Source organism: Cherax quadricarinatus, chromosome 82, assembly GCF_038502225.1.
Source record: "Cherax quadricarinatus isolate ZL_2023a chromosome 82, ASM3850222v1, whole genome shotgun sequence".
Classification (NCBI taxonomy): domain Eukaryota; kingdom Metazoa; phylum Arthropoda; class Malacostraca; order Decapoda; family Parastacidae; genus Cherax; species Cherax quadricarinatus.
In genome coordinates, this window is record NC_091373.1 from 18,607,390 (window position 1) to 18,632,582 (window position 25,193).

The 25,193-nt window shown below is 46.4% G+C and overlaps 1 protein-coding gene across 2 annotated transcripts in view; it reads right to left on the reverse strand.

Annotated features, from left to right (window-relative positions):
* LOC128702897 (nuclear receptor coactivator 1) overlaps nt 1-25,193 on the reverse strand; it is an 852,422-nt gene that overhangs the window by 742,341 nt on the left and 84,888 nt on the right. The window lies entirely within an intron of this gene.

A 25,193-nucleotide genomic window follows, 5' to 3' on the forward strand; every position in this document is an offset into this window, starting at 1 on the left:
ACTTCCTAGTGTGTGTGTACTCACCTAGTTGTACTCACCTAGTTGAGGTTGTGGGGGTCGAGTCCGAGCTCCTGGCCCCGCCTCTTCACTGATCGCTACTAGGTCACTCTCCCTGAGCCGTGAGCTTTATCATACCTCTGCTTAAAGCTATGTATGGATCCTGCCTCCACTACATCACTTCCCAAACTATTCCACTTACTGACTACTCTGTGGCTGAAGAAATACTTCCTAACATCCCTGTGATTCATCTGTGTCTTCAGCTTCCAACTGTGTCCCCTTGTTACTGTGTCCAATCTCTGGAACATCCTGTCTTTGTCCACCTTGTCAATTCCTCTCAGTATTTTGTATGTCGTTATCATGTCCCCCCTATCTCTCCTGTCCTCCAGTGTCGTCAGGTTGATTTCCCTTAACCTCTCCTCGTAGGACATACCTCTTAGCTCTGGGACTAGTCTTGTTGCAAACCTTTGCACTTTCTTTAGTTTCTTTACGTGCTTGGCTAGGTATGGGTTCCAAACTGGTGCCGCATACTCCAATATGGGCCTAACGTACAGTGTACAGGGTCCTGAATGATTCTTTATTAAGATGTCGGAATGCTGTTCTGAGGTTTGTGTGTGTGTGTGTGTGTGTGTGTGTGTGTGTGTGTGTGTGTTTGTGATTGATCCTCAGTCAACAGACTTGTTTCAAGGTAACGATTTCTGCTGAAAGAACAGTATGGTTGATCAGGCAAGCACCAGACAAGCCTGGCCCATGACCGGGCTCCGGGAGTAGTCAAACTCTCGGAACTCATCAAAGGTATATCAAAGGTAAGAAGGGCCAGAAATCCACATCGTGCCTAACTCTGTATAACTTGCTTCTTGTCTGTAAAGCCCACCAGACTCAACACTTACAATGGACAGAAATATGTGGCCCAAGAAGTCACTACAAGGCATAAGCCGAGTACAGAGCCAGGTCGCAACTACCACGTTCCCAGCAGCATTTGCTTGGTCATTCATGAGAATCCCAAAATTTCCCAGGCACATCCTTGTGAAGTACCTGGAGAACATCCTTGTGAAGTACCTGGAGAACATCCTTGTGAAGTACCTGGAGAACATCCTTGTGAAATACCTGGAGAACATCCTTGTGAAGTACCTGGAGAGTGGTTAACTACTACTAGATATTCTGAACCACAGGGTGGACAGAAGCATCCTGGGTCAGGGAAAACAGAGCATTGGAAATCAAAGTAAATAATAAAGGTAGATCCACTTAAACTGGCTATCAAGATGAGAGCAGCGACCACTGCGTAGAGCTCCGCAATAAACACAGAGAACTCGTTTGGTTACTGCACAATACCAGCCCTCATCGGCGATCAATAAAACCTTGCTCTTTGACCCGTCAGACAAAACTTTTATCCTTGAAGCATACCTTTGACCTTACCTTTGGTGAGTTTCGAGAGTCTCTATTCTCGTAGCCCGGCCATGGACCAGGCTCGTCTGATACTTGCCTGTTCAAGCAGGCATAAAAAAAATCAAGCTCCAAGAACTTAACCACAAGTATTTCATAAAGAAGGTTATTAACCGAGCTCGGTTCGTAAAAGGTGCCATCCAGTGCCTACAAAGACGTGCCTCAGGTACCCTCCAAGAAGGGCAGGGAAAGAACGGAAATGGTTCTTATCTCAGATAAATGGAGGCCACAATCACAAAAGCAACCCACATCCAAACAGCAAACATTACAGGAAGGTAGATAACTGGTTTAGAGAACAGACAGGTTGATGAATTAGACACTTACGTAACTTTGGTATCTTTACTATGGAAACGTTTCGCCAACTAGTGGCTTCCTCAGTCCAAGACAGAGAAAAATGGTTGAAGATCAGGACTGATTACCTCAAACTTCTCTCTGTACTGGACTGCGGAAGCCACTAGTTGGCGAAACGTTTCCACAATAAAGATACTCGAGTGTTGCACATGTATGTAATTCATTACAGTAACAAATGGCTTCCTCTCTTTCTTCCGCCAACACTACGAGATGATTCGTTAAGTATAAGATATTTAAAATTAGCAGACTCCTAGTGGTCTTCAAAACCACTGCTGACCAGTTGCACAGTGCTACGCTGGAATACGCATTGCGAGCACCAGCAGCCTCACTGACCAGACCGTCAACCAGGAGACCTATTTAAGAAAACCGATAATAACAATGTGCTGATACCTTATTGCAACTTCCCTCACCTGTCATTATGACAAGTGTGGATAAGCTCCGTGAATACAGCCTACTAACACTGGACATTCACAAAAAAGAAACATGAAAATAATGAGACCAATATCGTGAAGTACAACATGAAAGGATCGCTAGAGCACATTATATGCGGGAAAGGGTTGGGAATTACGAATCCAAATTGATTGTGTCAATATTTAAATTTTGTATCATGAGTCCAGTGTTCCCACATGATTCTTGAAACCACTAAAATTATAAACTATTCTGAAAGAGAACAAAAAAAGTCAGCAAACCTAGTGTCAGACATTAGCCACAAACAAATTATGAAGATCAGTAAACAAAACATAAATCAATGCAACGTAATATTAAAAAAAAAAAAACATACCACGGGCGGGGATAGAACCCCCGATCACAGAGTCTCAAAACTCCAGACCAGATGCGACGGTCTGGAGTTTTGAGACTCTCTGATCGCGGGTTCTATCCCCGCCAGTGGTATGGTTTGTTTGCAATCGTGTCATTACGATTTCGTGAGTCATAAGTAACGTAACGTTTTATGCTGATGACTCAAGAATCTCAGCAAGAGTGGCGTCCATTGAAGACGAGTCTTCAAGAAGATATGCATCAAGCCTTGAAAGGCCTCACACAAAAATATGATGTTCAATGAGGACAAATTCCGTCTGCACTGCTGAAAAAATGGAAGAGATAAAGACTGAAATGATATATAAGACAAACTCAAATCGTTCAGTAAAGTTCCATGAGCAAGACTAAGGAGTGATGATGTTATATCTCGCATTCGAAGGTTACAACAACGTTGTTCATGCTACCGCAAGGAAAATAACAAGCTGGATAACTAGATGCTGAGCCAATGATGACACTCTTCAAATCATTTGTTCTCTACAAGTTGGAATACTGCTGTATACTGACGGCCATCTTCAAGAGACTATTGCGCTAGGTGAGGGATGAGGGGGAGGCAGGTGTCACCAGGTACACATACAGGTGAGGGGAGGCAGGTGTCACCAGGTACACACACAAGTGAGGGGAGGCAGGTGTCACCAGGTACACACACAGGTGAGGGGAGGCAGGTGTCACCAGGTACACACACACACTTCAAATCGCTAGTGCTCCCTCACTACTGGGAAAGCCTGCAAGTCTTGAACATTTACTCACTGGAGCGGAGGAGAGAGAGGTACATGATAATATATACTTGGAAGGTACTCGATGACCTGGTCCCAAATCTGCACACTGCCATAACAACATACTGGAGTGAGAGATATGGGAGAAAGTGTAAAATAAACCCAGTGAGGAGCAGGGGTGCAGTGGGGACAATAAGGGAACACTGTATCAACATCCGGGGTAACAGACTTTTCAACATCTTACCAGAAGATATCAGAAACACTGCTGGAACAAGTGTTGAAGCCTTCAAGAGGAAACTAGACAAGTATCTTCACCAGGTGCCAGATCAACCAGGTTGTGATGGATATGTGGGGCAGCGGGCCTCCAGCAGCAACAGCCTGGTTGACCAGGCGAGCACCAGACGAGCCTGGCCCATGGCCGGGCTCAGAGAGTAGATATACTCTCGAAATTCTTCAAAGGTATATCAAAGGTAAGGTATACAAGTGAGGGGAAGCAGGTGTCACCAGGTACACACACAAGTGAGGGGAGGCAGGAGTCACCAGGTACACACAAGTGGAGGGACTAACAAAAAGGGAACTTATATACACAATCATCCCAGGAAATGTCGAAACATTCTGATTAAAGGTTAATGCCACTCCAGATCCTGGAAGCTCTTGTCACCCAACATGTACTCTAGTTCAGTAAATGAAGGACAGTAAATCGTCCAGTCCACCACAAGAAGGGCACGAGGCGTATAAAGCCTCATGATCGCCAGTATGACCATACAAACTATATTCACACAAAACAACAGAGATTTTTTAGTAACAGGTAGCGGAACAAAAATGGCAAGAAATGTTAAGAACGTGTCACCATCTAGGAGTCATGCTGGACAGTAATCAAAGCCATGGTAGACTCATCAAAGCCACAGATACTAAGTCCAGCCAAGAAGCCCCCCAGCACAGCAACTTGCAATGCAACATGTTTTATGTTTGCAAACGTTCACTGTCTCAATCCAAGGAAGAACAACAAAATACCTTGCACCACCTGTCTTCTTATAGAGTCAAATGTAATGTTTGCATCTTTCACAGAGACTCTCACAAAATACTATTTTGTTCATGAAATTCAGATTCCATGGAACAACCTATTTAGATACGACCTGGAGAACAGGCAACAATATGGAAGTCATCCTGCATTGACATACTAATCACTTCTAATGATGCAGTCTAAGTTCTGGCAGTCTAAAATTGAAAACCAGAAACTAGTTGTTGCACTTGTATATAAACCATCGGATTCAGCCTCCCAATAGTTCAAGAACCAGTTACTGTATCTTGAGAATTATCTTGAAAACCTATGAAACCCGTCCTCAGTACCCTACTGTGTTTGCAACGTCCTTGTAGCTAGCTCGAGGGCAATAAATTTGCCTTAAGTTGAACACACCAGAGTGGAAAACACTCTAGAGACCTTATATTTTCGAGCAATGAGGGCCTCGTCCGGAACATAACAGTGTTGAAGTCTACAATCTCAAACCACAATACAATCAAGATACAGACCTGCGTGCACTGTGGCCTGGAGAAGAGAAACACAATCAGAAGAGCGATTTCAACAGATTCAACTTCAACAAAAACATCAAGTGGAACCAAATAAAACGGGAAGATGAACTCTTACATTATAAGTATGCTCCAAACAAACACCTCTATGGCAATGAAAATGCAAAATCGAGAGAGGCGCTCTCTCTATAGACGAAGACAACGGACAACATATCTCAAAGCAGCACTCTCTTTGAAGCACAAAGGGAAACTCTGGTTAGAGTAATAGAGAACACAGAGCAAAAACTTTGCTGTGTTTAACCCTGACAGTGGGAGAGTGGGAAGTTTAACCCTGACAGTGGGGGAGTGGGAAGTTTAACCCTGACAGTGGGAGAGTGGGAAGTTTAACCCTGACAGTGGGAGAGTGGGAAGTTTAACCCTGACAGTGGGAGAGTGGGAAGTTTAACCCTGACAGTGGGAGAGTGGGAAGTTTAACCCTGACAGTGGGAGAGTGGGAAGTTTAACCCTGACAGTGGGAGAGTGGGAAGTTTAACCCTGACAGTGGGAGAGTGGGAAGTTTAACCCTGACAGTGGGAGAGTGGGAAGTTTAACCCTGACAGTGGGAAGTTTAACCCTGACAGTGGGAGAGTGGGAAGTTTAACCCTGACAGTGGGAGAGTGGGAAGTTTAACCCTGACAGTGGGAGAGTGGGAAGTGCTACTATCGTAGCAATATGGTACTGTAATACACAGGTGTATTAGAATTAATAATCGAGGTTGCAGCTTACAAAGTGAGCAGTTTGTTATACTTGTTATCTCAAGGTTGTGGAAACTACCATCACACACCATCTTACTAACCTGACACCTGAATGTAGCAAACTTGTCTGTGAACCTACGCAGAGAGATACACATATTATTAAGAAAAACATTACTATTAAGCTTTTGTTGATTCCCTCTCACACAGGCCTCCACGATCATGACAAAGTTGGTGAACCAGCTAAATAAGTTTGAGTATAATTTTGCTTTTTCAAACATAAGTTTAAGAAACATTGTCAGAAATTGACTAACAAAAGAGCTTGAAGGAAGTAGAAAAGTATAGTTGGGTACCAACAGATGCATTCTCCATCATTATAAAATGTATGTTAAATATATCTATGGAGAAAGTAAGATTAGTAGATTGCAAGATGTTACTGGTAGTGCTAGATTATGGCTCGACTAGTATAACCTTGGTATACACATGTCAATGACACAAAATACAAAGTGTAGACAAAGACAGTGTCATACACTGGTGTGTGGACAGAGACAAGGCCATGCACTGGTGTGTGGACAGAGACAGGGCCATACACTGGTGTGTGGACAAAGACTGGGCCATACACTGGTGTGTGGACAGAGACAGAGCCATGCACTGGTGTGTGGACAGAGACAGGGCCATACACTGGTGTGTGGACAAAGACAGTGCCATACACTGGTGTGTGGACAGAGACAGTGCCATACACTGGTGTGTGGACAGAGACAGTGCCATGCACTGGTGTGTGAACAGAGACAGGGCCATACACTGGTGTGTGGACAGAGACAAGGCCATGCACTGGTGTGCGGACAGAGACAGGGCCATACACTGGTGTGTGGACAAAGACTGGGCCATACACTGGTGTGTGGACAAAGACTGGGCCATACACTGGTGTGTGGACAGAGACAGAGCCACAGAAGACCACAGACAGAGTATAGGCTAGGTGGCCAAAGACTGCAAACCTCACTCAAGGAGAAAGATCTTGGGGTGAGTATAACACCGAGCATGTCTCCGGAAGCACACATCAATCAGATAACTGCTGCAGCATATGGGCGCCTGGCAAACCTGAGAACAGCATTCCGATACCTTAGTAAGGAATCATTCAAGGCACTGTACACCGTGTATGTCAGGCCCATACTGGAGTATGCAGCACCTGTTTGGAACCCGCACTTGATAAAGCACGTCAAGAAACTAGAGAAAGTACAAAGGTTTGCGACAAGGTTAGTTCCAGAGCTAAGGGGAATGTCCTATGAAGAAAGATTAAGGGAAATCGGCCTGACGACACTGGAGGACAGGAGAGACATGATAACGACATATAAAATACTGCATGGAATAGACAAGGTGGACAAAGACAGGATGTTCCAGGGAGGGGACACAGAAACAAGAGGCCACAATTGGAAGTTGAAGACACAAATGAGTCAGAGAGATAGTAGGAAGTATTTCTTCAGTCATAGAGTTGTAAGGCAGTGGAATAGCCTAGAAAATGACGTAGTGGAGGCAGGAACCATACACAGTTTTAAGACGAGGTTTGATAAAGCTCATGGAGCGGGGAGAGAGAGGGCCTAGTAGCAACCGGTGAAGAGGCGGGGCCAGGAGCTAGGACTCGACCCCTGCAACCACAAATAGGTGAGTACAAATAGGTGAGTACACTGGTGTGTGGACAGAGACAGGGCCATACACTGGTGTGTGGACAAAGACAGTGCCATACACTGGTGTGTGGACAAAGACAGTGCCATACACTGGTGTGTGGACAGAGACAGCGCCATACACTGGTGTGTGGACAGAGACAGCGCCATACACTGGTGTGTGGACAGAGACAGTGCCATACACTGGTGTGTGGACAGAGACAACGCCATACACTGGTGTGTGGACAGAGACTGGGCCATACACTGGTGTGTGGACAGAGACTGGGCCATACACTGGTGTGTGGACAGAGACAGCACCATACACTGGTGTGTGGACAGAGACAGCGCCATACACTGGTGTGTGGACAGAGACAGTGCCATACACTGGTGTGTGGACAGAGACAGTGCCATACACTGGTGTGTGGACAGAGACAGTGCCATACACTGGTGTGTGGACAGAGACAGTGCCATACACTGGTGTGTGGACAGAGACAGCGCCATACACTGGTGTGTGGACAGAGACAGTGCCATACACTGGTGTGTGGACAGAGACAGTGCCATACACTGGTGTGTGGACAGAGACAGTGCCATACACTGGTGTGTGGACAGAGACAGTGCCATACACTGGTGTGTGGACAGAGACAGTGCCATACACTGGTGTGTGGACAGAGACAGTGCCATACACTGGTGTGTGGACAGAGACAGTGCCATACACTGGTGTGTGGACAGAGACAGTGCCATACACTGGTGTGTGGACAGAGACAGTGCCATACACTGGTGTGTGGACAGAGACAGTGCCATACACTGGTGTGTGGACAGAGACAGTGCCATACACTGGTGTGTGGACAGAGACAGTGCCATACACTGGTGTGTGGACAGAGACAGTGCCATACACTGAAGCATTAAATCTTAATGTGTCCAAACATCCGACCTCGCAGACACACCTCAATGCAAACTTGACAGGATATCACAACACACCTCACTGTTAATGATAAGATATCTGAAATACTGAGGTTGTATCCACATTTTACATCAACTAGAGAAATACGTTTTTTTTTTTTTTAAGAGGAGACTGCAACCCAATTAAGACCAATGTGTTTTAGAGATTGTATTCCATACTGTAATGTATACAATAGCTTTATGAAGTAAGTGTTAAATATGAACTGACTAATATTTCTTTCTAGTGCTCAGTGAAGTCTGACAAAGGTTCTTAAGATGAGGAAGGAGTTTGGTGTTTCTAGTACCAGTGATAGGATTATTGAGATTAATACTGTACTTGTTATTAGAATGTTAGGAAATGAATTAGACACTGTCACTATGAATCTTACTAAATGTCCACAAGTAAATACAAATACATTAGATCTAAATGGATTGTGAAAACATGCAATTATATTAAGTTTTATAACCTGCATGAACTGTATCACTGTAGACAACAAGAGTATTTCACCCTCCATGGAAGATGTGTTCATTTAATATCACATACCTGCAAGTCCCTCCCAAGAAGCTCATTACTAGTAATCCTTTCCTATCACTTGTAAGTGACTGCTCAAGAAGAAATTTCTCACTTAACTGTTAGTAATAATTGATGACAAGTTATATAGTGATGATGTAAGCTGGAGTGTACTGGCAGGGCTGCATCTGCTCTTGTTGTCACCTCCCTAGTTAAGAACCATACCAACTATGTTGAGTTAGGAATAAGAATTAACAACTGGGCGTCTACACTGGAAACTGAATTTTGTGCCTTCCTAATGACGTTAAAGTTAACTTATGACACTGAGCATACTCTGATTATTATTGATTCTATATCACCACTGAAGGCTCTTGACTCACATAATGACTCTCAACATGTTCAATGGAGAAGCCAGGTATAGATACTAAAAAAAATCCGGGAAAAAGGAATTAATGTACAATTGTTATGGATTCCATCACACAGTGGATTACTCCTTCAAGACAAAGTTGATATGTTAGCCAAGAAAGGTACCCTGAAGGAGAATGCAGAATATAACTTTGGTATATCTGTGTCTAGCATTAGGAATAATATTAGGAAAGAAGCAAATAATGAAACTGAATGTTGTATGAATGCAATTAGAAGTCTGAGTAGATCTAAAGCCCACTATGATAACACGAACGTAGATAAGTACGTTTATAGAGCAACTGACTGATGTTGTAGTGGCCAGGCTTAGGCTTGGTAACCGAACAAGTATTGCTGGCAGACACACAGATGATTAAACCAAATCCAAAGTATGTGGCCAGCACTATGGTCACTATCTTGAATACCATGTGCTTAATTGTCTACTTATTGAGGAATACAGAGATAGTATAATAACCTATGTGACAGGTCAAGATATCTTATTAATGAAAACAAGATACCAGATATATTAAGGAAATTTCCTAAATTTCTTTGTAACAGGTAGGTGAACTGTAGATATATATCCAGGTGTACTCCTGTTAACCCTTTTGGGTCCTAGTTGCTATGCTTTTGCTCTACCGTCCACAGGACGGATATGACATGCACAGCAAACAAGCTACTTCAGTGGCAAAATCTAATTAGTAGGGTCTGACAATGATACACTGTGACCTCTGTAATCCTGCTTTTTGCGCTACTGCTCACAGAATGAACATGGAGTGCACAAATAACTAGCCGTTCAGGCGGCCCAACAAACGAAATTACGAAAACTCATAACTACTTTTATTATACAAAATTCAGGGCGAAACCACATCCAGCAATGGTCCTTTAAAGAGACACACGAAATCGTATTGACCACGGGTTCAAACCCCACCCGTGGAATGGTTTGCGTTAAAGAGACATAACAAATACTAGTGAAAACAGGGAAATGAATGCAATATTGAAGTGACAATACGACCTGTGTTCAGTGAACCGCTCAATGTTCTACAAATCGACGACCCTAACGAGTTTATCGTTATCGACAGCATGCAAATGCATTCTGCTCCAGGCCCAGACTTATGGAATTCCATATTCATCCAAAATTTTAAGAGACCACTACCTCGGACATTTAGTACTTTATGGAGAAGCCTGGACACAGGTGGCATCCTACAATATTACTCCACTTCGCAAAAGAGGCAATACTGGCTATAACATGGAATCACAACAAATGCAAAACTCAGGCCAGCATGGACTTAGGGCAGGTCACTCCTGCTTTTTAAAACTGCTTGATCATAATGAATTGATTCTACCTACCTGGAGGGTATTCCGGGGATCAACGCCCCCGCGGCCCGGTCCACGACTAGGCCTCCAATGAATGCGCGGGAAGACAAGCTAAGTGTATACTGATTTTGCAAATACGGCAAGTGCGACCTTCATGCGATTGTACACAAAATGTGTGCAAAAGAAATAAATTAAAAGGTAAGTAGAATAGCAGTAGTAGTAGTAGACAGAGTAAAGTCGCAGGCTGCCACAAAGGTTGTTTCTTCAGGCGCAGTACTCGCCGCATTTGTTTCTCATTCTTATATATCCGACACTGACAAAAATCTCTACGAGCGTGCATCTGTCGAAGAGAGTGAATCTTTAGGTGGATATAAACTCTTTCAGTGGGCCTTACATATGCTGTTTAATGAAGACAAGTATCAGTTGCTGCGATACGGAAGAATAAAGGAAATAAAGACTGTAACAAAGTACATGACAAACTCGAATCATTCAACTGAGTGGAAGACCCAAGTGCGAGAAATGTGTGTAATGCTGTCAATTGATCTCACATTCAAGGATCACAACAAAGTTACTATTAATACCGCAGGGAAAATGATAGTCTGGACAACTACGACTTTTATGGCAAGAGATGCTGATACACTGAAAGTCACTTGTTCTCTCCAGGCTAGAATAATGTTGTAGACTAACGGCCCCCTTCAAGGTAGGCTAGATTGCTCAGCTGAAAAAGCCATACCTGAACTACTGAACTACTGGGAACTCTTTAAGTTTCTGCAATTGTTGTCTTGGAACGTGGGTGAGAAAGGTGTATAACAATTTAAACCTGGAAAACCCTGGAGGGACTGGTTCAAAACTTGAAGACTGAAATCCCTCCGTATAACAGCAAGAGACTTGGTAGACGGTGCAAAATACCTCCGCTAAAAAGTAGGCGCGAGACGAATACACTAAGAGAAGTCTTTGAGTGTCAGAAGTCCCCAAGTCTTCAACGCTCTCCGTTCTTGCATACAGGGAATTACCAACAACCTCTGGCTGTCATTAAGAGAGAACTGAACAAGTTCCTCAAATCAGTGCCTGTTCAGTAGGTCTGTAATTTGTATGCTGGACCGACCACAGCTAGCAGCAACACTCTTGTTGATCAATTCTTGATCAGATGGCCTGATGGCACACGAAATCGTAAAGCATGATTGCAAATAAATCACATAAAGGGTTGAGCCCATGATATATCAACTTGGATGACTCTTGTTAGGCTGACATGGACCAGTGTTGGAGCTCATTTGCCATGGATTCCAACCCAAAACGTTCTGAATTACAGAATGGGTGGAGCCTGGTTTCAGACCAGGAGACCTGGTTCCAGACAAGGAGACCTGGCTTCAGACCAGGAGGCCTGGTTCCAGACCAGGAGGCATGGTTCCAGAAAGAGACCTGGTTCCAGACCAGGAGACCTTGCTCCAGACCAGGAGACATGGTTCTAGACCAGGAAGCCTGGTTTCAGACCAGGAAGCCTGGTTTCAGACCAGGAAACCTGGCTCCGGACCAGGAAGCCTGGTTCCGGACCAGGAGGCCTGGTTCCAGACCAGGAGGCCTGGTTCCAGACCAGGAGGCCTGGATCCAGACCAGGAGGCCTGGATCCAGACCAGGAGACCTGGTTACAGACCAGGAAGCCTGGTTCCATATCAGGAAGCCTGGTTCCAGACCAGGCAGCCTGGTTCCACACCAGGAAGCCTGGTTCCACACCAGGAAGCGTGGTTCCAGACAAGGAGATTTGATCTGGAACTGGGCCGTGGAGGCGTTGACCCCGGAAACGTCCTTCAGGCACTGATTGACCTGCTCCACTCCCCATCCCCCCGACAATGTACACAAACATAAGTGAGGCAAGTCAGGTGTCACCAAGACCACAAGTGAGGGGAGGAGTCACCAGGAAGACCACTAGTGAGGAGAGTCAGTAGTCACCAGGTACACCATATACTTTACCTTCGATGTAACAAAAAAGACACAATGAACAAATAACCACCACTTAGAAGAGATGAGCTAACGACGACGTTTCGGTCCGACTTGGACCGTTTACAAAATCCAAGTCAGACCGAAACGTCGTCGTTAGCTCCTCTCTTCTTTGTGCGGGTTGTGTACCTTTGATATACCTTTGATGAGTTTCGAGAGTATTACTACTCCCGGAGTCCGAGAACAGTAAGACTCTGGCTAGCACCAGACGAGCCCGGCCATAGCCAAGATAGTCAGATGCTAGCCTGGTAGACCTGGCTGTTGCTGCTGGAGGAAGCAACTGGTGACGGAAGGCAGGTCTCACCAGGTACACTAGTGAAGGAAGGCAAATTTTACCAGGTACGTCACAGGTGAAGGGAGGCAAGTGTCACCATGTACATACACAGGTGAACGGTGGCAGGTGTCACCATATACCTACACAGGTGAAGGGAGGCAGGTGTCACCAGGTACAACACACAGGTGAAGGGAGGCAGGTACTTCTTCAGGAGGAAAATAGGAGGTTGAAGCTTCGCATAGATGAGTTTGGGAGCAAGTGTGAGAAGGATTTAGCTGGTAAGGGGGAAATGGTCACCAGCCGTGATAGTGGCAGCCGCTTTAAGTAGCAAGTGGTTCACAGTTCAGGAAGAAGGAAGATGAGGAGAGTTAACAGAGAAGATGTGAAGGTAGGAAATCGATTCTCTGTTCTCCAAGATGAGTGTACTTCAGTGGTTAGTGAGGTTGAAGGTACCACTGATTTTTCTGCTAATCAAGGTAAGAATATTTTAATAGTAGGTAATTCTCAGGTAAGATATATGAACCGTGCATTTTGTAACAGAGACAGAAAGGTCAGACAGAGTGTGTGTCTTCCTGGAGCTGGTGTTGGCGACATAGTCAGCAGGTTGGATAATATGGCAGGTAATGGGAACAAGCCCATTATCTGTCTTAGTGCTGGGGGTAATGACATTGGGAAGGGCAGGAGAGAGGAGCTGCTGGATAAGTACAGGTCAGCCATAGAAGTAGTTAGGTCTAAGGGAGGGATCCCAGTCATATGTAACATCTTGCCTAGAAAGGGAGTGGGCAGTGAATGGATGTCTATGGCAATTGTCATAAATTGCTGGGTAGACAGGTACTGCAAGGAACTTGCATTCCCATTCGTTGATAACTGGGACCTATTCTTTGGTAAACGTGATATGTATGCAAGGGATGGGGTTCATCTCTCTGGGGATGGAGTGGTTGCATTAGCCAATTCAATTGAGAGGGTGATTGATAACTTGTCTAGGAATTTAAACTGATAGATTATAGAGGTATGGGTGTTTGTGGGAAACAATCAGGCTGCAGCATTAGGGTTAAAAGCAGCAGTTATTACCGGGATACCTCAGGGATATGTTTAAAAGACAATATTCAAAATAAAGTTGCTAGTAATGGCAAATCAACCGATCAACAAAGAAAGAAAGATAGTTGAGGGCAACGAGTGACTAGCTCCCTTAAGGTTTACTATACAAATAGTAGGAGTCTAAGAAATAAGACAGATGAGCTAAGATTACTTGCAAGTGCAGGTAATATAGATATTGGTATAACAGAGACCTGGTTCAACCTGAAAAATAGAGAAATGCCTTCTGAATGCAACATACAGGGTTATAAACTATTCCACACTGATAGGGTCAAGAGAAAGGGTGGTGGAGTGGCGATGTATCTCAGAGAAAATTTAAATTGTCTTAGACATGATATAATATTAGAAACATCGAACACAGAATCTGTTTGGCTACAGTTTCTCGAGGGACTTGACAAATTAATTTTGGGTGTAATTTATAGGCTCCCAAACCTTGATAGGGAGTGCAGTAAGCTGTTATGGGATGAAATTCATAAGGCATCTAGATATGAAAATGTTGTGATAATGGGAGATTTTAACTTTAGACAAATTGATTGGAACAATATGGCAGGAAATCTTGAGTCTAGTGACTTTCTTGATACGGTTCAGGATTGCTTTTTAGAACAGGTTGTGACAGAACCAACTAGAGGAAACAATCTGCTTGACTTGGTTCTTGCCAACAGAGATTTACTAATTAATAATCTTGAGGTTAATGATGAGCTTGGGGAAAGTGTTCACGAATCACTTAGTTTCAATATATCATGGAATTACCCAGATAACTGCAATCAAATCTCTGTCCCAGATTTTCGCTTGGCCGACTTCATGGGACTGAAAAATTACCTGGGTGGGCTAAATTGGGATGTCCTGACTATGGGTCAGGTAGGTGATCTTGGTTGCCAATATGACGTTTTTCAGAGCATAGTTCTAGCTGCCCAGACAACTTTTGTTCCGAGTAGGGAAATTAGATCTAACAAAAATAATCCCAAATGGATGAACAATAGATTAAAACATCTCATTGGTCAAAAGCGAGGCATATATAGGCCTATCAAAAGAGGGAATGGGCAGTTAAGAAATCAATATATTCAATTAAAGAGAGATATAAAGAAAGGAATAAGAAAAACAAATAGGGATTATGAGGCTAAGGTCGCAAGGGATTCAAAGACTAACCCAAAAGGGTTCTTTCAGGTATACAGAAGTAAGTTTAGGGATAAGATTGGCCCATTTAAGAGTAACTCGGGTCAGATCACTGACAGTGATAAGGATATGTGTGAAATTCTCAATACCTACTTCCTCTCAGTTTTTACCCAGGAAAATAATAGCGATATTCCCGAAATAATAGATTATGTAGAACAGGATAATAAACTATGTACGATTGCGGTAACTAGTGACATGGTCCTCAGACAAATAGAGAAACTAAAACCTAACAAATCCCCAGGTCCTGATGAACTGTTTGCAAGGGTGTTAAAAGAATGTAAAGAGGAACTTAGCATACCTTTGGCTAATCTTTTTATCACTACAAACTGGCATAGTGCCTGATAAGTGGAAAATGGCAAATGTAATACCTATTCACAAGGCAGGTAAAAGGTCCTTGGATTCGAACTATAGGCCAACAAGCCTTACCTCCATAGTGGGAAAATTTATGGAATCAATAATTGCCGAAGCAATTCGTAGCCATCTTAACAGGCACAGATTGATTAATGAATCTCAACACGGTTTTACAAAGGGGCATTCCTGTCTTACGAATTTACTAACTTTTTTCACTAAGGTGTTAGAGGAGGTAGATCATGGTAATGAATATGATATTGTGTATATGGACTTCAGTAAGGCTTTCGATAGATTTCCACATCAGAGGCTATTGAGGAAACTTAAGGCACACGGAATAGGAGAAAATTTTTCCTGGGTAGAGGCATGGCTGACAAATAGGCAGCAGAGAGTTTGCATAAATGGGGAGAAATCAGAGTGGGGGCACGTCACAACCGGTATTCCGCAGGGGTCAGTGTTGGGTAGGTTGTTCACAATTTACATAAACGACATAGATGAGGGAATAAATAGCGACATAAGCAAAATTGCTGATGACACCAACATAGGCCGTCCAATTCATTCTAATGAGGACACTAGAGCACTCCAGGATGATTTGAATAGACTGATGCAGTGGTCGCAGAAGTGGCAGATGCAGTCTAATGTTGACAAATGCAAAGTTCTAAATGTTGGACAGGTAAATAACCATGCCACATATAAACTAAATAATGTAGATCTTAATACTACTGATTGCGAAAAGGATTTAGGAGTTCTGGTTAGCAATAATCTAAAACCTAGACAACAGTGCATTAGTGCTTGCAATAAAGCTAACATAATTCTTGGCTTCATATCTAGAAGTATAAATAATAGAAGTCCTCAGGTTGTTCTTCAACTCTATATATACCTTATTTAGACTATGCTGCTCAGTTCTGGTCACCGTATTACAGAATGGATATAAATGCTCTGGAAAACGTACAGAGGAGGATGACAAAGATGATCCCATGTATCAGAAATCTTCCATATGAGGATAGACTGAGGGTCCTGAATCTGCGCTTTCTCGAAAGGCGTAGAATTAGGGGAGGGGGTATAATCGAGGTGTATAAATAGAAAACAGGAATAAATAAAAGGGATGTAAATAGCGTGCTGAAAATTTCCAGCCAAGACATGACTCGCAGCAATGGTTTCAAGTCGGAAAAATTCAGATTCAGGAAGGATATAGGAAAGCAGTGGTTTGGTAATAGAGTTGTGGATGAGTGGAACAAACTCCCGAGTACAGTTATTCAGGCTAAAACGTTGTGAAGTTTTAAAAATAGGTTACATAAATACATGAGTGGGTGTGGGTGGGTATGAGTTGGACCTGACTAGCTTGTGCTGCTGGGTCTGGTGCCGTGCTCCATCCTTGAGTGGCGGTGACCAGACAGGGTGGGTCATTGGGCGAATCCGGGGGTGACCATGGACCTGCTCCGCTTGGGTCAGAAGGCCTGTTGCAGTGTTCCTTCTTTCTTATGTTCTTATGTGTTATCAGGTACACACACAGGTGAAGGGAGGCAGGTGTCATCAGGTACATACAGGTGAAGGGTAACAGGTGTCACCAGGTACATACACAGGTGAAGGGAGGCAGGTGTCACCAGGTACACACAGGTGAAGGGAAGCAGGTGTCACAAGGTACATATACAGGTGAAGGGAGGCAGGTGTCACCAGGTACACACAGGTGAAGGGAAGCAGGTGTCACAAGGTACATACAGGTGAAAGGAGGCAGGTGTTATCAGGTACACACCTAGGTGAAGGGAAGCAGGTGTCACCAAGTACACACAGGTGAAGGGAGGCAGGTGTCATCAGGTACACACACAGGTGAAGGAAGGCAGGTGTCACCAGGTACACACGCAGGTGAAGGGAGGCAGGTGTCATCAGGTACATAAACAGGTGAAGGGAGGCAGGTGTCACCAGGTACACACACAGGTGAAGGGAGGCAGGTGTCACCAGGTACACACACAGGTGAAGGGAGGCAGGTGTCACCAGGCACACACACAGGTGAAAGGAGGCAGGTGTCACCAGGTACATACACAGGTGAAGGGAGGCAGATGTCATCAGGTACACACACAGGTGAAGGGAAGCAGGTGTCATCAGGTACATACACAGGTGAAGGGAGGTAGGTGTCATCAGATACATACACAGGTGAAGGGAGGCAGGTGTCATTAGGTACACACACAGGTGAAGGGAGGGAGGTGTCATAAGATACACATACAGGCGAAGGGAGGCAGGTGTCATCAGGTACACACACAGGTGAAAGGAGGCAGGTGTCATCAGGTACATACACAGGTGAAGGGAGGCAGGTGTCACCAGGTACACACAGGTGAAGGGAGGCAGGTGTCATCAGGTACATACACAGGTGAAGGGAGCCAGGGGTCACCAGGTACACACACAGGTGAAGGGAGCCAAGTGTCACCAGGTACATACACAGGTGAGGGGAGGCAGGTGTCACCAGGTACATACACAGGTGAAGGGAGCCAGGTGTCACCAGGTACATACACAGGTGAAGGGAGCCAGGGGTCACCAGGTACACACACAGGTGAAGGGAGCCAAGTGTCACCAGGTACATACACAGGTGAGGGGAGGCAGGTGTCACCAGGTACATACACAGGTGAAGGGAGCCAGGTGTCACCAGGTACATACACAGGTGAGGGGAGCCAGGTGTCATCAGGTACATACACAGGTGAGAGGAGGCAGGTGTCACCAGGTACATACACAGGTGAGGGGAGCCAGGTGTCACTAGGTACATATACAGATGAGGGGAGCCAGGTGTCACCAGATACACACACACAGGCGAAGGGAGGCAGGTGTCATCTGGTACATACACAGGTGAAGGGAGGCAAGTGTCACCATGTGCACACACCTTCGAAGGGAGACAGGTGTCATCAGGTACATACACAGGTGACAGGAGGTAGGTGTCATCAGGTACATACACAGGTGAATGGAGGCAGGTGTCACCAGGTACACACACAGGATAAGGGAGGCAGGTGTCATCAGGTACACATACAGGTGATGGGAGGCAGGTGTCACCAGGTACATACACAGGTGAAGGGAGGCAAGTGTCATCAGGTACATACACAGGTGAAGGGAGGCAGGTGTCACCAGGTACACACACAGGTGAAGGGAGGCAGGTGTCATCAGGTACATACACAGATGAAGGGAGGCAGGTGTTATCAGGTACACACACAGGTGAAGGGAGGGAGGTGTCATCAGGTACACACACAGGTGAAAAGAGGCAGGTGTCATCAGGTACATACACAGGTGAAGGGAGGCAGGTGTCATCAGGTACAAACAGGTGAAGGGAGGCAGGTGCCACCAGGTACATACACAGCTGAGGGGAGCCAGGTGTCACTAGGTACATATACAGGTGAGGGGAGCCAGGTGTCACCAGATACACACACAGGTGAAGGGATGCAGGTGTCATCAGGTACATACACAGGTGAAGGGAGGCAAGTGTCATCAGGTACATACACAGGTGAAGGGAGATAGGTGTCATCAGGTACATACACAGGTGAAGGGAGGTAGGTGTCATCAGGTGCATACACAGGTGAAGGGACGTAGGTGTCATCAGGTACATACACAGGTGAAGGGAGGCAGGTGTCATCAGATACACACACAGGTGAAGGGAGCCAGGTGTTACCAGATACACACACAGGCGAAGGGAGGCAGGTGTCATCAGATACATACACAGGTGAAGGGAGGTAGGTGTCATCAGGTACATACACAGGTGAAGGGAGGTAGGTGTCATCAGGTACATACACAGGTGAAGGGAGGCAGGTGTCATCAGGTACACACACAGGTGAAGGGAGGCAGGTGTCATCAGGTACACACACAGGTGAAGGGAGGCAGGTGTCACCAGGTACATCCACACAGGTGAAGGGAGGCAGGTGTTAACAGGTACATACACAGGTGAATGGAGGCAGGTGTCACCAGGTACACACACATGAGAAGGGAGGCAGGTGTCATCAGGTACACATACAGGTGATGGGAGGCAGGTGTCATCAGGTACATACACAGGTGAAGGGAGGCAGGTGTCATCATGTATATACACAGATGAAGGGAGGCAGGTGTTATCAGGTACACACACAGGTGAAGGGAGGCAGGTGTCATCAGGTACACACACACACAGGTGAAGGGAGGCAGGTGTCATCATGTGTATAAACAGGAGAAGGGAAGCAGGAGTCATCAGGTACAAACACAGGTGAAGGGAGGCAGGTGTCATCGGGTACATACACAGGTGAAGGGAGGCAGGTGTCACCAGGTACATCCACACAAGTGAAGGGAGGCAGGTGTTATCAGGTACATACACAGGTGAATGGAGGCAGGTGTCACCAGGTACACACACAGGAGAAGGGAGGCAGGTGTCATCAGGTACACATACAGGTGATGGGAGGCAGGTGTCACCAGGTACATACACAGGTGAAGGGAGGCAGGTGTCCTCAGGTACATACACAGGTGAAGGGAGGCAGGTGTCATCAGGTACACACACAGGTGGAAGGAGGCAGGTGTCATCAGGTACATACACAGACGAAGGGAGGCAGGTGTTATCAGGTACACACACAGGTGAAGGGAGGCAGGTGTCATCAGGTACACACACAGGTGAAGGGAGGCAGGTGTCATCATGTACATAAACAGGTGAAGGGAGGCAGGTGTCATCAGGTACACACACAGGTGAAGGGAGGCAGGTGTCACCAGGTACACACAGGTGAAGGGAGCCAGGTGTCACCAGGTACACACACAGGTGAAGGGAGGCAGGTGTCACCAGGTACACACACAGGTGAAGGGAGCCAGGTGTCACCACGTACATACACAGGTGAGGGGAGGCAGGTGCCACCAGGTACATACACAGGTGAACGGAGCCAGGTGTCACCAGGTACATATACAGGTGAGGGGAGACAGGTGTCACCAGGTACATACACAGGTGAGGGGAGGTACGTGTCACCAGGTACATACACAGGTGACTGGAGCCAGGTGTCACCAGGTACATACACAGCTGAGGGGAGCCAGGTGTCACCAGGTACACTCACAGGTGAAGGGAGCCAGGTGTCACCAGATACACACACAGGCGAAGGGAGGCAGGTGTCATCAGGTACACACACAGGTGAAGGGAGGCAGGTGTCATCAGGTATACACATAGGTGAAGGGAGGCAGGTGTCATCAGGTACATACACAGGTGAAAGGAGGCAGGTGTCACCATGTACACACACATGTGAAGGGAGGCAGGTGTTACCAGGAACATAAACAGGTGAATGGAGGCAGGTGTCATCAGGTACACATACAGGTGATGGGAGGCAGGTGTCACCACGTACATACAGAGGTGAAGGGAGGCAGGTGTCATCAGGTACATACACAGGTGAAGGGAGGCAGGTGTCACCAGGTACCCACACAGGTGAAGGGAGGCAGGTGTCATCAGGTACATACACAGGTGAAGGGAGGCAGGTGTCATTAGGTACACATACAGGTGAATGGAGGCAGGTGTCACCAGGTACACACACAGAAGGGAGGCAGGTGTCATAAGGTACACATGCAGGTGATGGGAGGCAGGTGTCACCAGGTACATAAACAGGTGAAGGGAGGCAGGTGTCACCAGGTACACATTTCAGGCGAGGGGAGGGAGGTGTCATCAGGTGCACACACAGGTGAAGGGAGGCAGGTGTCATCAGGTACATACACAGGTGAAGGGAGGCAGGTGTCATTAGGTACACATACAGGTGAAGGGAGGCAGGTGTCACCAGGTACATACACAGTTGAAGGGAGGCAGGTGTCACCAGGTACATCCACACAGGTGAAGGAAGGCAGGTGTTATCAGGTACATACACAGGTGAATGGAGGCAGGTGTCACCAGGTACACACACAGGAGAAGGGAGGCAGGTGTCATCAGGTACACATGCAGGTGATGGGAGGCAGGTGTCACCAGGTACATAAACAGGTGAAGGGAGGCAGGTGTCACCAGGTACACATTTCAGGCGAGGGGAGGGAGGTGTCATCAGGTGCACACACAGGTGAAGGGAGGCAGGTGTCATCAGGTGCAAACACAGGTGAAGCGAGGCAGGTGTCACCAGGTTCACACACAGGTGAAGGGAGGCAGGTGTCATCAGGTACACATACAGGTGAACTGAGCCAGGCGTCACCATGTACATACACAGGTGAAGGGAGGCAGTTGACATGAGGTACACGCACAGGTGAAGGGAGGCAGGTGTCATCAGGTACATGCACAGGTGAATGGAAGCAGGTGTCACCAGGTATACACACAGGTGAAGGGAGGCAGGTGTCATCATGTACATACACAGGTGAAGGGAGGCAGGTGTCATTAGGTACACACACACAGGTGAAGGGAGGCAGGTGTCACCAGGTACACACACAGGTGAAGGGAGACAAGTGTCACCAGGTATGCACATAGGTGAAGGGAGGCAGGTGTCATCAGGTACATGCACAGGTGAATGGAAGCAGGTGTCACCAGGCACACACACAGGTGAAGGGAGGCAAGTGTCATCAGGTACATACACAGTTGAAGGGATGCAGGTGTCATTAGGTACACATACAGGTGAAGGGAGGTAGGAGTCACCAGGTACATACACAGGTGAAGGGAAGCAGGTGTCATTAGGTACACATACAGGTGAAGGGAGGTAGGAGTCACCAGGTACATACACAGATGAAGGGAGGCAGGTGGCATCAGGTACACACACAGGTGAAGGGAGGCAGGTGTCATCAGGTACACACACAGGTGGAAGGAGGCAGGTGTCATCAGGTACACACACAGGTGAAGGGAGGCAGGTGTCATCAGGTACACACACATGTGAAGGGAAGCAGGTGTCATCAGGTACACTCACAGGTGAAGGGAGACAAATGTCATCAGGTACACACACAGGTGAAGGGAGGCAGGTGTCATCAGGTACACACACAGGTGAAGGGAGGCAGGTGTCATCAGGTACACACACAGGTGAAGGGAGGCAGGTGTCATCAGGTACACACACAGGTGAAGGGAGGCAGGTGTCATCAGGTACACACACAGGTGAAGGGAGGCAGGTGTCATCAGGTACACACACAGGTGAAGGGAGGCAGGTGTCATCAGGTACACACACAGGTGAAGGGAGGCAGGTGTCATAAGTTACACACACAGGTGAAGGGAGCCAGGTGTCATCATTTATACACACAGGTGAAGGGAGGCAGGTGTCATCAGGTACACACACAGGTGAAGGGAGCCAGGTGTTATCAGGTACATACACAGGTGAATGGAGGCAAACCATACCCCGGCCGGGATTGAACCCGCTGTCAGAGAGTCTCAAAACTCCAGCCCGTCGCGTTAGCCACTAGACCAGCTGGTCTAGTGGCTAACGCGACGGGCTGGAGTTTTGAGACTCTCTGACCGCGGGTTCAATCCCGGCCGGGGTATGGTTTGTTTGCAATCGTGTCATTACGATTTCGTGAGTCATGTCGAATGGAGGCAGGTGTCACCAGGTACACACACAGGTGAAGGGAGCCAGGTGTCACCACGTACATACACAGGTGAGGGGAGGCACGTGTCACCAGGTACACACACAGATGAAGGGAGCCAGGTGTCACCACGTACATACACAGGTGAGGGGAGGCACGTGTCACCAGGTACATACACAGGTGAAGGGAGCCAGGTGCCACCAGGTACATACACAGGTGAGGGGAAGCAGGTGTCACCAGGTACATGCACAGGTGAGGGGAGGTAGGTGTCACCAGGTACATAGGCAGGTGAGGGAGCCAGGTGTCACCAGGTACGTACACAGGTGAGGGGAGCCAGGTGTCACCAGGTACACACACAGGTGAAGGGAGCCAGGTGTCACCAGATACACACACAGGCTAAGGGAGGCAGGTGTCATCAGGTACATACACAGGTGAAGGGAGGTAGGTGTCATCAGGTACATACACAGATGAAGGGAGGCAGGTGTCATCAGGTACACACACAGTTGAAAGGAGACAGGTGTCATCAGGTACATACACAGGTGAAGGGAGGCAGGTGTCACCAGGTACACACACAGGTGAAGGGAGGCAGGTGTCACCAGGTACACACACAGGTGAAGGGTGGCAGGTGTCACCAGGTACACACAGGTGAAGGGAGGCAGGTGTCATCAGGTACATATACAGGTGAAGGGAGACAGGTGCCATCATGTACATACACAGGTGAAGGGAGACAGGTGCCATCAGGGATACATTCAGGTACCTGAAGGCCGTTTTGCTCTACTGCTAAGATTTGAGTTGGTCCTGTACTCCGTTACAGTCTTTATTTCCTCCATTCTTCCACAACAGAGTAATTGAAACTGCTTTCTTTTTGCACGTATTTTGAGGGCAGTCACACCATGGTCACACTTGTCGAATTCTTTTTACAAAATCAGTGTACTTACATCAGCATTTAGAATGTCTTCCAGTTCATCCAAGACCACATCGTAATGTTTTAGCAGGTGTGAAAAGCAGGAGCAACCTACCATAAACCCATGCTGCCTTGGATTGTGCCATTGTTGTGACCCGTTCAATGATTCAGCGTTTCAAGTTAGTGATATCAGTTTATAGTTTTTCGGATATATTTTATTGTCTTTGTGATGTAGGGCAATTTCTGTGGTTTTCAATGACTGTGGGATGATACCTGTCTCAAGCTCCTCCTACATGAAGTACCAAAAGCCAAAGATCCTAGTTTCTTAAAATTTTTGCTGAATATGGAATTCCATGAGGCTTGGTCTGGTGCAGAAGGTACAGGGATACATAACCATAGATAGCCATGCTTCATTGTCAACTGGGAAGAGCACTACATCGGAAATTGTGATGTTGGGAGTGTTCTTAGTGATTCACAAAAACTCGTTTGGAACTTTTATCTGTAGAATAATGAGAAGTTCACTTAATATTGAGTTGCAATGTGGCTTCAGTATTTCGCTCATGTCGGTGTTCTCACCAGTGTTCCATCTCCTTTAAGTAAACGCCCTGTACTAGATGTGCTTCGCCCTGGATTGGAATTTCTTCTAATTTTATTTAATATTCTTTGCTCCTTTTCTCTTCTGAACTCTATGATGAAGTCAGTTTATGCTCGATGTCTTCCATTTCTAGAGCCTTGCTTCGTGATTCAGAGTCTGCTGCCTTCGAGATCTATTATCCGTTGTCTGCGCCTGTAGAAGAGCGCCTCTCACGAGTCTGCATCTCCTCTTCCTTTGCCAAAGAGGTACGTGTCTGAAGCATACTATTATTATTATTATAATCAAAAAGAAGCGCTAAGCCACAAGGGCTATACAGCGTCTGAAGCATACATGAGCACCAAAGAACTCACTGTCCGGAGAAACCGGTTGAGATCTTGGGTGGTCATGTCACCAGCCCAGTATATCTCGCCAAGTTCGCCATATATTTGTTCCCAGTTGTTGTTGTTCTTTAAAATTAATCTCTTGAATTCGCCCTCATGATTGAACTCGTTTATCCCAGGCGACCGTGTACGCAGGTCTGTACGTTGTAGGTTTCATAGCTGAATGATAGAAGGTGGAATAATAGGTCTTACTGCTCTGCCACAGATTTACTGGGAGTTTTTGGTAGTAGCCTGGCCAACACGACCAGCCACTCTAAGACCTAAGCCAACACTGAGGGTGCAGACGCTGCGGCCAGCCTGGGGTCTTACAGTGTATTTCGAAATACACTAATCATCACATTTTAACGTTTAAAGCTGTACACAGTTGTTGCACTAGTACACTACTGCCATGTACCTTGATAATTTTGTGTCCTGAGGTTGCAGTCTTCAACATCATTATACTACGGACTAGGAGTCACCAGGTACATACACACGTGAGGGGAGGTAGGAGTCACCAGGAACATACACATGTGAGGGGAAGCAGGTGTCACCAGGTACACACACAGGTGAAGGGAGGCAGGTGTCACCAGGTACATACACAGGTGAGG